At 42.1% G+C, this 12,778-nt stretch overlaps 1 long non-coding RNA gene across 4 annotated transcripts; it reads left to right on the plus strand.

The window, feature by feature from the left end:
• The first annotated feature begins 67 nt into the window (after positions 1–67).
• LOC128582035 (uncharacterized) lies at positions 68–10,682 on the plus strand. Of its 4 annotated transcripts, XR_008378972.1 has the most exons (5): positions 68–389; positions 4,634–4,785; positions 5,367–5,402; positions 5,977–6,035; positions 9,984–10,682. It is a non-coding gene; the product is annotated as an uncharacterized LOC128582035 (long non-coding RNA). The 4 variants fall into 4 exon arrangements; XR_008378971.1 differs by having other exon boundaries at positions 5,367–6,035; XR_008378969.1 differs by having other exon boundaries at positions 4,634–6,035.
• The last annotated feature ends 2,096 nt before the right edge of the window (positions 10,683–12,778 follow it).

Raw genomic sequence — 12,778 nt, forward strand, 5'->3', positions numbered from 1 at the left:
CGTGTTATGTGGCCACGTGCGGGTCAATACGTGTGTGCTGGCTGTCTCTTCCTGTGCTCTACGCTCCGCGGTTGAGCTTAGGCCCACAGCTGGCACCGGCTGCATGCGTCGCCAGGTAACCTTGCGGGAGTGGGTGAGATATATCCGAGTAAAGCAAAAGTAAAGTCGGCAGGAGTGCACACGATGGCAGCTCTTCTTGCAAGTGCAGAGGAGCACGTACCGGCCAGGCCCCGCGCCCTCAGCTTTCTCGTGGGGTCGCCTGGCTGGCCGCGGCCCCTCCCCGGTGAACCCAGGGCATGTGCAGTGCCAGACCCCTCCCGGGCACTTCTCCTGCCATGACCTGGGGTACCAGGAATGGAGGAAGCATCTTCCCGAGCTATCTGGTGCAGGTAAGTGAGCCTAATCCTCTACCTTGAGCTCTTAAACCAATTTTCTAATAGAAACTTGCTAAAACTGACCCCAAAGATGGTTAGGAATTATGAATTGAGGATTAAGGTTTAAAGCTCAAGGCTTAATCAATGTGATAAAGAGTTAAGAGTTTGGGTGTAGGGCTCTCTTAAAGATTGGGTGTAAGGAAAGGCTTAGAATAAGGGTGAGGGTCTGGATGAGATTCAGGGTTTATGGCTTAGGTGTTAGGGTTGTTAATGAACCTGCAAGGGGGTGGTTCTTGTTGCTCCCCACACAGAAAGCCAGTTACTGAGACGTGGAAGGTTGTCAAGGATTTATTGCAGAGGAGGCATCAGCTGGGAGGGGAAGGTATGGATTGTCTCAAATCTGCCTCTCCAGTCAAGAGGGTCAGGGTTGTTTCTGGAGGTGAAGTGAGTAATGTATGAGGGGTGTGAGCAACATTGTACATTTGGGGTGGAATGCAAGGAACAGTGAGAAGTCATGCTGACACATACATCCTGTGATCAAAAATATGGCAGGGATATCCTACCCAGGGCAGGGATTGTAGTAGTATAATGAGATAGGGGTTAATATTGGTCATTCTTTTAGCTTTGTGTCCAGGCAGGATATGGCAATTGGCTGTTCACTGGGTCCTGAGGCATAATTTGTGGTGGGGGGTTGCTTATTTTGTCTTCTCCAAACAGGTGGTGTGAGGTCCTGTAGTTGTCTCATGGCTCTAGGAAGTTTTTGCTGATTCTGGGAAAGAAATTCAAAAGGGAGTGCATCAATCCAACAGAAAGGTACAAAGTTCTGATCAGTTCATCTTACTGGCCGGGGAACTTGAAACAGAAGAGAATTTTAAAAACTATAAAAATGTTTTCTTGTGTGTGGAGCTGGTTAGGATGTTCCTCTTTTCTTTGTTTATTCCTCAATTTGGAGGAATAAAGGCATTGAAGAATCTGGCTATTTCTTGTTAAAGTGGGACATAGTTGGGGTCTGAGGAATGAAAGTGTTCAGCTTGTTGTTGAAAATACTCACCAATTATAGATGAATAATTGGATGTCTGTAGTAGTAGCATTTGAGGGCATTTGTCTTTTGTTTTAAAACAACATTTTAGTCCACATTTGATTAATATGTTTGTCAGGAGGTAAATCAAGAAAATAAGTAGTAAAAGGGAAAGGCTAAATTTTAAGATCTCAGAAAGAACAGAATAGATCATCCCTTTTAGTCTGTTGTAACAGTGAAGCTTGCCTTATTTTATGAATATGCATTTTCAGTTTTGCAGAGGTATTTATGTAAGTGCAGTATGAAGAATTAGTTATAACACAAATACCCCCTTGTTCTGTAGGGTTAGGGAGTTAGGGTTAGATAGTTAGAAGTTTTCTGTAGGGTTTGTAAAATGTGAAAGCCAAACTAGATTTCTCAATCAGACTAGGTTCTCCAAGGTCACCTCAAAGAGTGGAGCAGATGTCACACAACCTCAGGTCCTCAAGAGATTAATTAATGTCCACTCACATTGGGAAGGACCATTTGCTTTGCTGAGTCCACTGATTCAAATACTAATCTCACTGGGAAACACTTTTACAGACACACTTAGAAGTAATATTTAGTCAAATATCTGGGCACCTTATGATCCAGCCAAGGTAACACACAAAATTAATTTCACACCAGACTTCACTGTGGAGGATATAGATTAGACCATAGTTTCTTAAACTAGCTGTGGTAAAGGAGCCCCAGCCTATCAAGTGTGCACTGATACTTGTGTAAAATACAATAAAAATGAATCTAAAAAACTGACACACAAAACAAAGAAATACAAAATGTGAGCCTCAGTTTTTTATTATTGGATTCAATTACCTCATTACATTACAATAAAAAAATTCTGACATCTCACAGACAGTAACAAAAATGTAACAAAATTTTTTGTACGAAATGTATGGACATACACAGATCACACTTGGAGTAGCCTGACTTAGATAGGTCAACAGTATTCCCTGGTTATCTGTGGTTATTTTGGGGGTGTTCTTTTGACCTAAGCTCATCTCATATACCTGAACAGTGGGGCTTTAGTTGGGAATACTGGGACAATTATTTGTTTGTAAGGATATCTAGTGAAGGAATGCCATTTTAAAGAGAAAACCTGTTCTTTGACCATCTTTATCAAAGAATCAAGAGTTTATATCAGAAAATTGGAGAGGGTAGACATTCAGGGATACTTTGGTTAAGAGGCATACTGTGTCTGAGTATTTATGACCCAAGGTATCTGATATGTTCTAGAGATCACTTGGCAGTTAGAAATGTGGGGAATAGGGAAACCTCTCCACTGCCTTTGTATAGCTCTTGAACTGTGTAGGATTTAATGGTAAAACTGCATTATGAGGTCAAGGGCAGAGTCCCCAACTCACAGATGTTTATATCTCCTAGTTTCCAGAAACAAACATTAAATAAAAACTGAGGATGCATATCAAAGAGAGGAGGAAGTGGCAGCTCTTGGCAGATTTTACCTTTCAGTCAGGTTACCTGGTCCTACAAAGATGAAAGGAGAACCTACCAGGTTTGAAGGCTGCCTCACCCTTCAGAAGTGGTCAAGTAACAGTGCTGGCCTGTGCATGTCAAATAAAGTGTTGCACAGTTTAAGAAGGTATACGAAAAAGGGTGAGAGAATATTTGGACTATTTTAACTTGTCAAGAAAACCCTGAGTAAAATGTGATAGGTAGTTGATATTTGGACATTTGCATGGGTAATTATATAGAACGGATATTTTCAAGCCTTTTTTTTGGTACTTAGGCATACTTAGGAAAAGATTATGTTTAGATTAACATTAAAGATAAAAGATTATGATTATGGGATAATCAGGTGAGGCTGATCAAGACTAGATTCTGCCTTAAGGCTTTGACACTCCTAGGTCCCACCCTGCCATGAAGGACTGAGGGAGTGAATAGCTTAGTACACTGTGACCTGGGGGAGGTCACATACATATAGTGACATTGATGTAGAGGGCTGGGACCATAACCTGCTCCATAAACAAGAAAACATTTTTATGTTTCTTTTTTTGGTGGTTTTCTTATGTTTCAAGTTCCTAGGCCAGTGAGAATTGCTGGCCAGAACTTTGTAACTTTCTGTTGCACTGATGCACTCCCTTTTGAGTTTCTTTCCCAGAAATGGCAGAGCCTTCTTGCAGTCATGAAATAACTACAGGGCCTTACACTGCTCATTTGTCTAGAAAAGACAAGCCATATGCCACCACAGATTGTGCCCAAGGACCCATTGAGCCTCCACACAAGTCTGAAAGAATGACCAATATTAAGTCTCTGCTCACTATACTACCAGAATACCTGCCCTGGGAGGGACTTATCCACCATATTTTGATCATGGGATGTATGTAGTAGCATGATTTCTCACTGTTCTTGCAAGCCATGGACTCCACCCAAAACATATAATGATGCTCACTCCCCTCATGCCTTATTAATTTCATCTCCAGAAAACCCCTCTGATCCTAATTGGTCAGGAGGGCTGAGGTGGTCTGTGCTTCCTCCTCCCGGCAGACATACTGCTTCTGCAATAAATTGTTTTCTCCTTGACAATCCTTATTGTCTCAGTAATTGGCTTTCTGTGTGGAGAGCAACCTGAATCCCCTTTGTGGGTTTGTTAACAGTACTGTCTGTATTTTAGGTAGGGTTAGAAAAGGTGTGGACAATATAATGAATGAAATATGGAAACAAGAAATGATTTCTAGATTTTAAAATACTGGATTTATTTGTGAAAAGATGCGTGTGTGTGTGTGTGTATGGAGCATGTCCCAAAAAGTCTTTGAACCATTTAAGCTTCACTAACTTCAGAAAAATAAGTGCTATACATTTACCTCCAAAATCACTTGAAGTTTTAACTATGTATGTTTAATGTATACTTATTTTAGTTTTTTGGATGTTGGCTAATGAATTATTAGTTTTAATTATTTGAGTCAGATCCTCTGATTCAAAACAGTAAAGGCTGACTTTAAAACAAAAACGTTAACAATTTGACTTTCATAAAACTAAGTGTAAAAGAACTTTAGGTTTCATAACTGGGTTAGTGTGAGGTAAAAACATTCTGTAGATAATGTGGATTTGAGGATGTGTGTGATCCTGAGAGTATAAATGTCTAGACACAAGCAGAAATTTTAAGCATGGGCGCCCTTTGCACTCAGTTACTTCAGGCAGCCCTGCCATTTGTGTAATGGAGAATGTCCTCTTGTTTCTTAAACAGCCATCCTGAGCCATGGCTGAGCTTCAGCTCTACTGTTTTGGATATTCACCTAATTCACCTTTCAGTGTGGATTGAGGTTACTCTTTGTGTACCTGTGGTACCTGCTATTGAAATAAATATCAACTACCTGGGAAAATAGAGACATCAGAAAGGTAAGGAACATCCAAGAGAAAGTCTTTGCTGTTGTTTTTATTTCCTATTCCCACATGTCTAAATGAGTCTTGTTGGTTTAGAGATTGGTAGAACATCTCTCTTCTAGGGAAGAGGTTGGGCAGGGCTAGGGGCTAAGGAGGACTAAAGTTCCACCTCAGGCTTATAGGCTGCCAATCTGGGTGTGGTGGAAGGTTCTAGGATAAAACTCCAAACAGTAATTTCATGGTCCTCGATTGGCATATTTAGAAAGCATGGGTGTCTCTGAAGGAGAACAGTCTCTCTTGACACTTGATCTCAAGTAGCATTCCTGTTGGATGTCATTCAACCAAGCTTTCATGTTGAGCAGATCAGGAGAGCAATGTTGAGAGCCTCTGAGCTCTGCTCCCAGGATATGTGGTCCTTTAAGGGAGCAGGCATGACTATTGGCTTCTGATTCTGTGTCTCCTGTGAGCACACGACTTCTGAGAACATCATATGGGGATTTTAGAAATGAAATCTTCCTTTGAGTTTTTCAAAGGAAAGAGGAATTAGAGAAGTGAGTCATGGCCTGTTACTTTTTACTTTTTGTTCTTGCTCTCAGAGCCAAGAGAAGAGAAGGTGGAAGGAACATTGAAAGGTAAAGTTCTGCCTATTTGACCTGAGCTCTCCAGTGGTGAGGTTTCCCGTTCTTTCCATGAGGTCCCAGGTACATGATTTCTGAGGATGTCTTTTACTAGGTATAGCACTCAGAGGAGACACTCATGGAATGACAAAGGGACCCGAGATACTTAGAGTCCCTGTTTTGCCCATATGTGAGCATGAAGGGGTGATGGACCTGGGCAATGGGTGTTGTCTAATAGATGGTCATGTGAGATGTTGAGGAAGGACTACCAATTGCTTTGGAATTAGAACCTCTGTCTCCTGACTTTGTATAAGTATTTTGACTTCCTGGGTGCTCGGATTCCACTTTGCAGTAACCACTGTTATCTGTGTTTCACGTGGTAGTTTTCAGTATCATGTGGAATAATGTATGTGAAAGTACATTATAGATGAGGCCACACGTACATGTGAATGTTGTCAATATTATTTTTGACCATTTGGCCTTGTCTGCTGATTTTGGGTGCTATCAGAGTTTATATCCCAAGGGACTTCTGTATAATCCCTGTGCTTCTTACCTTCCTTACATATAACCTACTCTCCTGGTTTTCTAGGTCAGAGATTTTGCCAGAGAAGCAGAGGAAGAAAGGAAGCTGCTTTCTTTTCTGATAAGGTGATTAATCTTTCCTCTCCTTTCCTGTTTTCCTTCTAAACATGTTTAATGCATCTCAGGGATTTAGTTCACCCTACTGTAGTGATGGGAGAGGGTATGTGAATGGGTGTGTGAATGTAGGGGCAAGGTGAGGGGGTTCGCAGGCTTCAGTCTACCCCAGCTAGGCTATCAGACTCTCTTTTCCTTTTTCTGGTCCTGGCAGAAGCTTAGTACCTCCTGTCTTCTGCAGGACAGAAGTGGAGATCATGATACTTTGAGGTTTTGTCAGCTGTTATGTCCAGACACACACACACACCCCCCCGTGATGTGTGTAATAGCACAACTGCTGAGGTCACAGAATTGCTCTTCCCACTGTCCCTAGAAGATGCTACTCTCTCTGTGAGAAGGGACACTGAGAAAGGGGTTTCAAGGAGGGTGGGAGGAAAACCTGTCCTGCTCAACCAGGAAGTCTGGAAAGGCCATAAGAATGTGGGTATGAGGTAACCTAGGTAAGCAATGACCAATAGAAAGAGATAGTCAATGACCAGTGTAAAGGGGCAATACTGCCTGGAGGTGCAGAGAGGCCAATGAAAGACTTGGGACCAATTTCAAACCGAGAGAAAGGGTATCTATGTCCCTGCAGGCCTTTGCCTCACCTGCATTTCTCTCACCTCTGCTCCTTTATGAGAGGGACTTACTTCCAATTTTCTTCGGAAGTGCTCTAAACTTTCTTTGTTCTTCCTAAATAAAATCTCACTTTGTTACACTGAAACTTATGTGGTTACATTTGCTTTCTATTCACACCTCCTGTGCTGACTCCAGTTTTATTTCCAGTTTCCATTCACCTTTGCTTTTGATTACCACTGTGCCTCAGTTGAACTTTCTAGCTCAGCTGAATAATTGAACCAGGTCAACTGTCAACTGGGTTCAGGGAACCAGGACCCCCGACCCCCAACACTCTGTATCACTTTTAGCTTCTCCCAATTTCTGTGTCAGAGTCATCAATGAAGTTTTTCCTCTACCCTGTCAGTAATTCTTCAGGTGAATTAGTACCAGCCCCTCTGCATGAGCCTTCTCCACCTCCTTCCGCCAGTCTCTCACCTGACCTGGTGACCCCTTATCTGACTTACTTTTACTCTCTCCACTGGATGACTGTCTGCCACCAAAGCCTATTCCTCCTTTTGATTTCAAATTCCCAGTCACCATGCCTTACCCCAGCCACTTGTCTTTGCCCCTCTCCCACCACATCACATTCAGGGGGCAGATCCTCTTTTCTAACTGTAGGCCACTTTGTCTATAAAGACCTTTTTTTTTTTTTGAGATAGAGTCTCAAGCTGTCGCCCTGGTTAGAGTGCTTTTGATTACCACTGTGCCTCAGTTGAACTTTCTAGCTCAGCTGCTGTGGTGTCATAGCTCACAGCAGCCTCCAGCTCAGGCTCAAGTGATCCTATTGCCTCAGTTTTTCTATTTTTAGTAGAGACATGGTCTCACTTTTGTTCAGGCTGTTCTTGAACTTGTGAGCTCAAGCAATCCACCTGCCTTGGCCTCCCGGAGTGTTAGGATTACAGGTATGAGCCACTGCTTCCAGCCTATAAAGACCATTATTTCACAAGATGTTGACCCTTTACCCCAAGCAGTGGTTTGCACAAATTCCCATGCTTCCCATCACACACTGCCAACCCCTGCTTCACCACCACCAGATGGCACTTAAACTGTGACTCATTCTGAATCCATTTCCATTGTACCAAAGCCTGCCCTAGAGATATCTTCTCCAGATAATAAGAGGTATTGGCCCTTCAATCCTTACTTGAGAATTCTCCTGCTGGTAGCCTTATGCCAAGGACTTGTTCCCCTCCAAATTGACACAATGTGATTTTAAGCAAGAGATTCTTGCTCCCAACTCTTCTGAGTTCTCTTTCATAGGAGACCCTGCAGCCAACAAGCAAACCTGGTACCTTCTCTTTTTTTAATCCTGATATTCTGAAACTCTTGGAGAGACAGGTTAAAAGAGGATTGATTTCCTGATGTGGAAGGAAAAGAAGACAAGATCATTTAAAAAGCAATTTAAGTTAGACTACCAACTAAATTCTTCAGCAAAACTGCTGATAAGCATGATTCAGCTTCCATTTTGGACCAGAAAAGTCAAATGCACATTTATCACCGTTTTCTAAGACCTTTGAGGACAATCTAGAGAAAAATATATCCAGCTCTTCTTTGGTCTTCTACCTCTGCATAGTGAGCTCCCACCGTCTACTGTCTTCATCCCTGGTAGATGTTATTCCTCAGTAGAATTTCAAATAGCTCCGTAGCCCTAGAATCCCCAGTACTTCATTCCCAACATCTGTCCTTGCATGAGGCTCAACTTCAAATTTTGCCTCAAATCCTGCCTCTATCTCAGTCCACATCCCTCATTCAGGACCAGTCCTAGTCCCAACTTCATTCCTTACTCCAAGTTCTATCATCTGAGCCTCCTAAACAGAAGTACACCATATGAAATTCACCATGTAGAATGGAATGTGTTGCAGAAAAAACAGAAAATTGTATAGCGTTTACCCTCTGTGATCAAGAAATCTCAGGATGACTTTTGTCTTCCAGCTCCCAACCTTACATTGGTGAGCCAGTCCTCCAAGGCTTATGTTCCAATCTCTGTCCTTCCTGGAGATTTTCATCCCAGTGGTGAGCTTCAGAAGAAAATAGAGCATCACCTTTGAAAGAGGCTTATTGAACACCAGCCTGCCCCATAGGATTCATGAGTCTTTGTCACTGCTATATCTTCTGAGAGAAATTCCTCAGACATTTGAGTCAAAGTGCCATTATGAACTCTTGTGGATCTCTTTCTTTAAAAGTCAGAACAGAAGATCTTTAGAATTCAGGATTGAGTCAATCTGGAAGCTTCCATGAGAGATGTTCAAAAATTCTTTTACTAAAGAAGGATGTGAAGAAGGGTCAGAGATATAGCCTGGAGAATGGCCCAAAAGATCATCTGTTGAGTGATCCAGAGAGGTCTTTAGGTAAGAGTCTAGGGTCTAACTCGTGAAAGACTTAGAAAGTCACATGGTGAGTCTTCCAGAGGATAATGCAAGGCCCTCAAGGTGTGAGCCTAGGTCTGAAAAAATCTGAAAATTCCCTGATCAAGAAATATGAAGAAATCAGTGAGGGTCAGACTTCTGGGACTTTGTATAATTCATGGCATTTTGTCAAGCACACAGTACCTCTTTCTGAGAAATCCTATGGCTAAATAAAACAGAATGTTGGCACCATTAGTGGGTGGAGATCACTGCCTGAATACTGCCTAGGATGTTTCCGTCCTTGGTTCCAGTAAGAAAGAGATGATGGGCTTGGTGCCCATAGCTCAGTGAGTAGGGCTCCAGCCACATACACCACCAAAGGTGGTAGATTTGAGCCCAGCCCGGGCCTGCTAAACAACAATGACAACTGCAACCAAAAAATAGCTAGGGTGTGGCAGGCTCTTGTAGTTCCAGCTACTCAGAGGCTAAGGCAAGAAAATCGCTTAAGCCCAAGAATTTGAGGTTGCTGTGAGCTGTGATGCCGTGGCACTCTACTGAGGGTGACATAGCCTCACTATGTCAAAAAAAAAAAAATCCCACATTAGACATTTTCATAAGAGGATTATGTGGGGTCTTCCCCTCAAGGTCCTTGAATTCATACAAATTTTTAACTTGAAAAAAGGACTAAGGCAAGTCTTTCTTTATAACTTTTTCTCTTCAACCAACCTTATTTCTGGGGTGGACTCCGAAGATGGAGTCTCTGGGCTCCTTAGAAGAAGCTCTAAATCCCTTCCTTCCTTCCTCCCTTCCCCTCCCTTCCCCTTCCCTTCCCTTCCCTCCCCTTCCCCTTCCCTTCCTCCTTTCTTTCCTCCTTTCTTTCCCTCCTTCCTTCATCCATCCATCCATCCATTAATTCATTCATCCATCCATCCCTCCCTCCCTTCCTTCCTTTGCTGGCCAGGAATGCAGAAGACATGATCAGGATGGGCCAGGGGGGCTGGTCAGTCACAGCGAAGGAGAGGACTGCCCCCTTCACTCCACTTCTTGGAGTTCTCCAGGTGTGACAGGACTCAGCCCGAGGGCAGGAGGAAACAAGAAGCAGGAGGTGAGCCCAATGGCAATATCCATGGTCCCAAGTTACTCTCGCAGTGGCTTTGAATGGATCTAGGCACACGGCATTGGGAGCCACAGGGCAGAGCCTGTCAAGTCCTGCAGCAGCAGAGCCATCAGGATGGACACAACTATTTGGTGAGACCACAGACTGGAGCCACTCGCAGCCCAAGGTCACAAAGTCAAAATTGCTGCACCCAGCTCTAAAGCTTTTCATGAAGAAAAGGTGGAAACAACAAAATCATTTCCTAGCCTGGATTCTCTTCTCCCTGCTAATTCCCCTGTGGGCAAAAGAGGATAGGGAGCCCTAAGACAATCACCATCTGATACCAACCATGAGCTTACAGAGAACAACCAGACAATTGAGGATGGCAGGCAGCCTTTTCTTTGCCTCCCACCCCAGCAGCATAGTTATAAGCTGACTATACTGGCCAAAAGATATAGCCAAAGATATCCACAAAGTAAGCTGGGGGTGGACATGACACTGTAGATGAGAACGTAAGTTCCGGGGATGGATTAGAAAGTCTTCATGGCAAAAGGATGAAGAAATCAGAACATTTTTCCATACTCAACAGGTCCAGGGAGATATTCAAGACAGAGTAAGACCTCCTTGCTCTTCAATAACAATCTAGTAACAACTTGTCATCCAGTGAGTCAGAAAGCTCCTAGTAATTAATCTCTGATCTCTGTTATTTTTTGCTTTCTGATGGTTTTTGGTTTGGTTTTCTCTTCCTTTTCTAATTCCTTAAGATATGACGTTGTTAATTTGTAGTTTTTCCTGACTTTTTGATGTGGGCATTTAAGGCTATGAATTTCCCCTTAGGAATGCTTTTGCTGAAGCCTATAGATGTTGATAGCATGCATCTCCTTTGCTCTTCAAGTCAAAGAAACTTTTGATTTCCTTCTTAATATCATTATTGACTGAAAGATTCAGCAGCAGACTGTTCAATTTCTATGACTTTATGTAGAATTAGATGTTTCTCTTGGAATTGATTTCTAGTTTTATTCCACTATGGTCTGAGAAGATACATGGTATAATTTTGATTTTTTTCTGAAATTTGTTGAGACTTGTTTTTGTGGCCTAAGATACCACTTTTGGAGAATGTCCTGTGTGCTGATGAGAAGAATGTGTATTCTGTGGTTTTGGGGTAGAATGTTCTCTAAAGGTCTGTTAGGTCCATTTGTATTAGGGTCCAATGTTTATTTATTTTCTTCTTTGATGATCTTTCTAGCTCTGACAGTAGAATGTTGAAGTTCCTAGCAATTAAAATGCTACTATTTATTTCCTTGCTTAGCTGTAGTGGAATTTGTTTTATGTATCTGGGAGCACCTGTGTTTGGTGCATATATATATATATATATATATATGATTGTTACATCTTGTTGCATTGTTTCCTTTATGATTATTTAATGACCATCTTTGTCTTTACCATTGCAGGTTTAAAGTCAATTTTGTTTGATATGAGAATGGCTATACCTACTTCTTTTGGTTTCCATTTGTGTGGAATATTTTTTCCATCCTTTCATGTTGAGTCTATAGTGTGAGACCCTATGGTTTAGATGTGTTTCCTGGAGATAGCAGATACTTGGATTGTGGTTTTTCATCCATTTGGACAGCCTGTGCCTTTTGAGCGGCACATTTGAACCATTCACATTGAGCAATAGACTGGATATGTGAGATGCTGTTATGTTCATCATATTGGGTAGTACCTTATTGCTTTGTTTTCCCTCCAGTGCTAGTTTTTTTTATCAAGTTGTGATCTTTAACTTTTTTGGGTCATTTTACAGTGGTGAGGATTTTGCCGATTCATATATAATATAGTTCTGAGTATTTCCTGTGGGGCAGGACTGGTCATGACAAATTCCTTCAGTGTTTTTTCATATACTTTTTATTATTTTTATTTTATCTTTTTTTATGATCTGTTTTATTCTTTGTCAGTCAGTATTCTATTTATGGGACAGAGCCTCACTCTGAGGCCTGTGCTGGGGTACCACAGCATTGGCCTGGCTCAAGGAGACCTTGATCCCCTGGTCTAGGGGGTCCTTCTAGCTTTGGCCTTTGGAAGGATGCTCTTGGTCGGTCACCACTGAAACATACTGCTGTTTGTTTTTTTCTTTGGTGGAGGTGGGGGTCATACTTTTGCTTAGCCTAGTAAAGAGCTCCTGACCGCAAGGGACCCACCCATCCTGGCCCCCCACAGACCCGGAATTGCAGGCATTCATCAAAGCATCCTATTGAACACTGCTATTACTCCTGTCTCCCCCCTTTCTGTTCCTCTCTTCTTTTTGTCAATCTTTCCTTCCCCCCCCCTTTTATTTTTATTTTCTCTTTTACTATCTTTTCTCCCTTCTTGCTCTTCACTCTTCTCTTCTTTTTGGTCTTATATCAAAAGGACACTTCCAACATCTAAGCACAGAGACAAGATAATTTAAAGAGGAGGAGGCAGTGAAAGGAAAAAGTAGGTGAAGGAAGCAATTAAGAAGAAAAAACTCACAAGGAGGAGCCTATAGAAAAATCCTGACAATATGAAAAAACAGTACAGAGCAACCCCTGCCCCCTAGGGATCATGAGGTAGCTACCGCAGAGGATTCCACATATAAAGAAAAGATAGAAATGACAGATAATTTAAAATATGGATGATAAAAA

Source organism: Nycticebus coucang, chromosome 3 (assembly GCF_027406575.1).
Source record: "Nycticebus coucang isolate mNycCou1 chromosome 3, mNycCou1.pri, whole genome shotgun sequence".
In the NCBI taxonomy this organism is placed as follows: domain Eukaryota; kingdom Metazoa; phylum Chordata; class Mammalia; order Primates; family Lorisidae; genus Nycticebus; species Nycticebus coucang.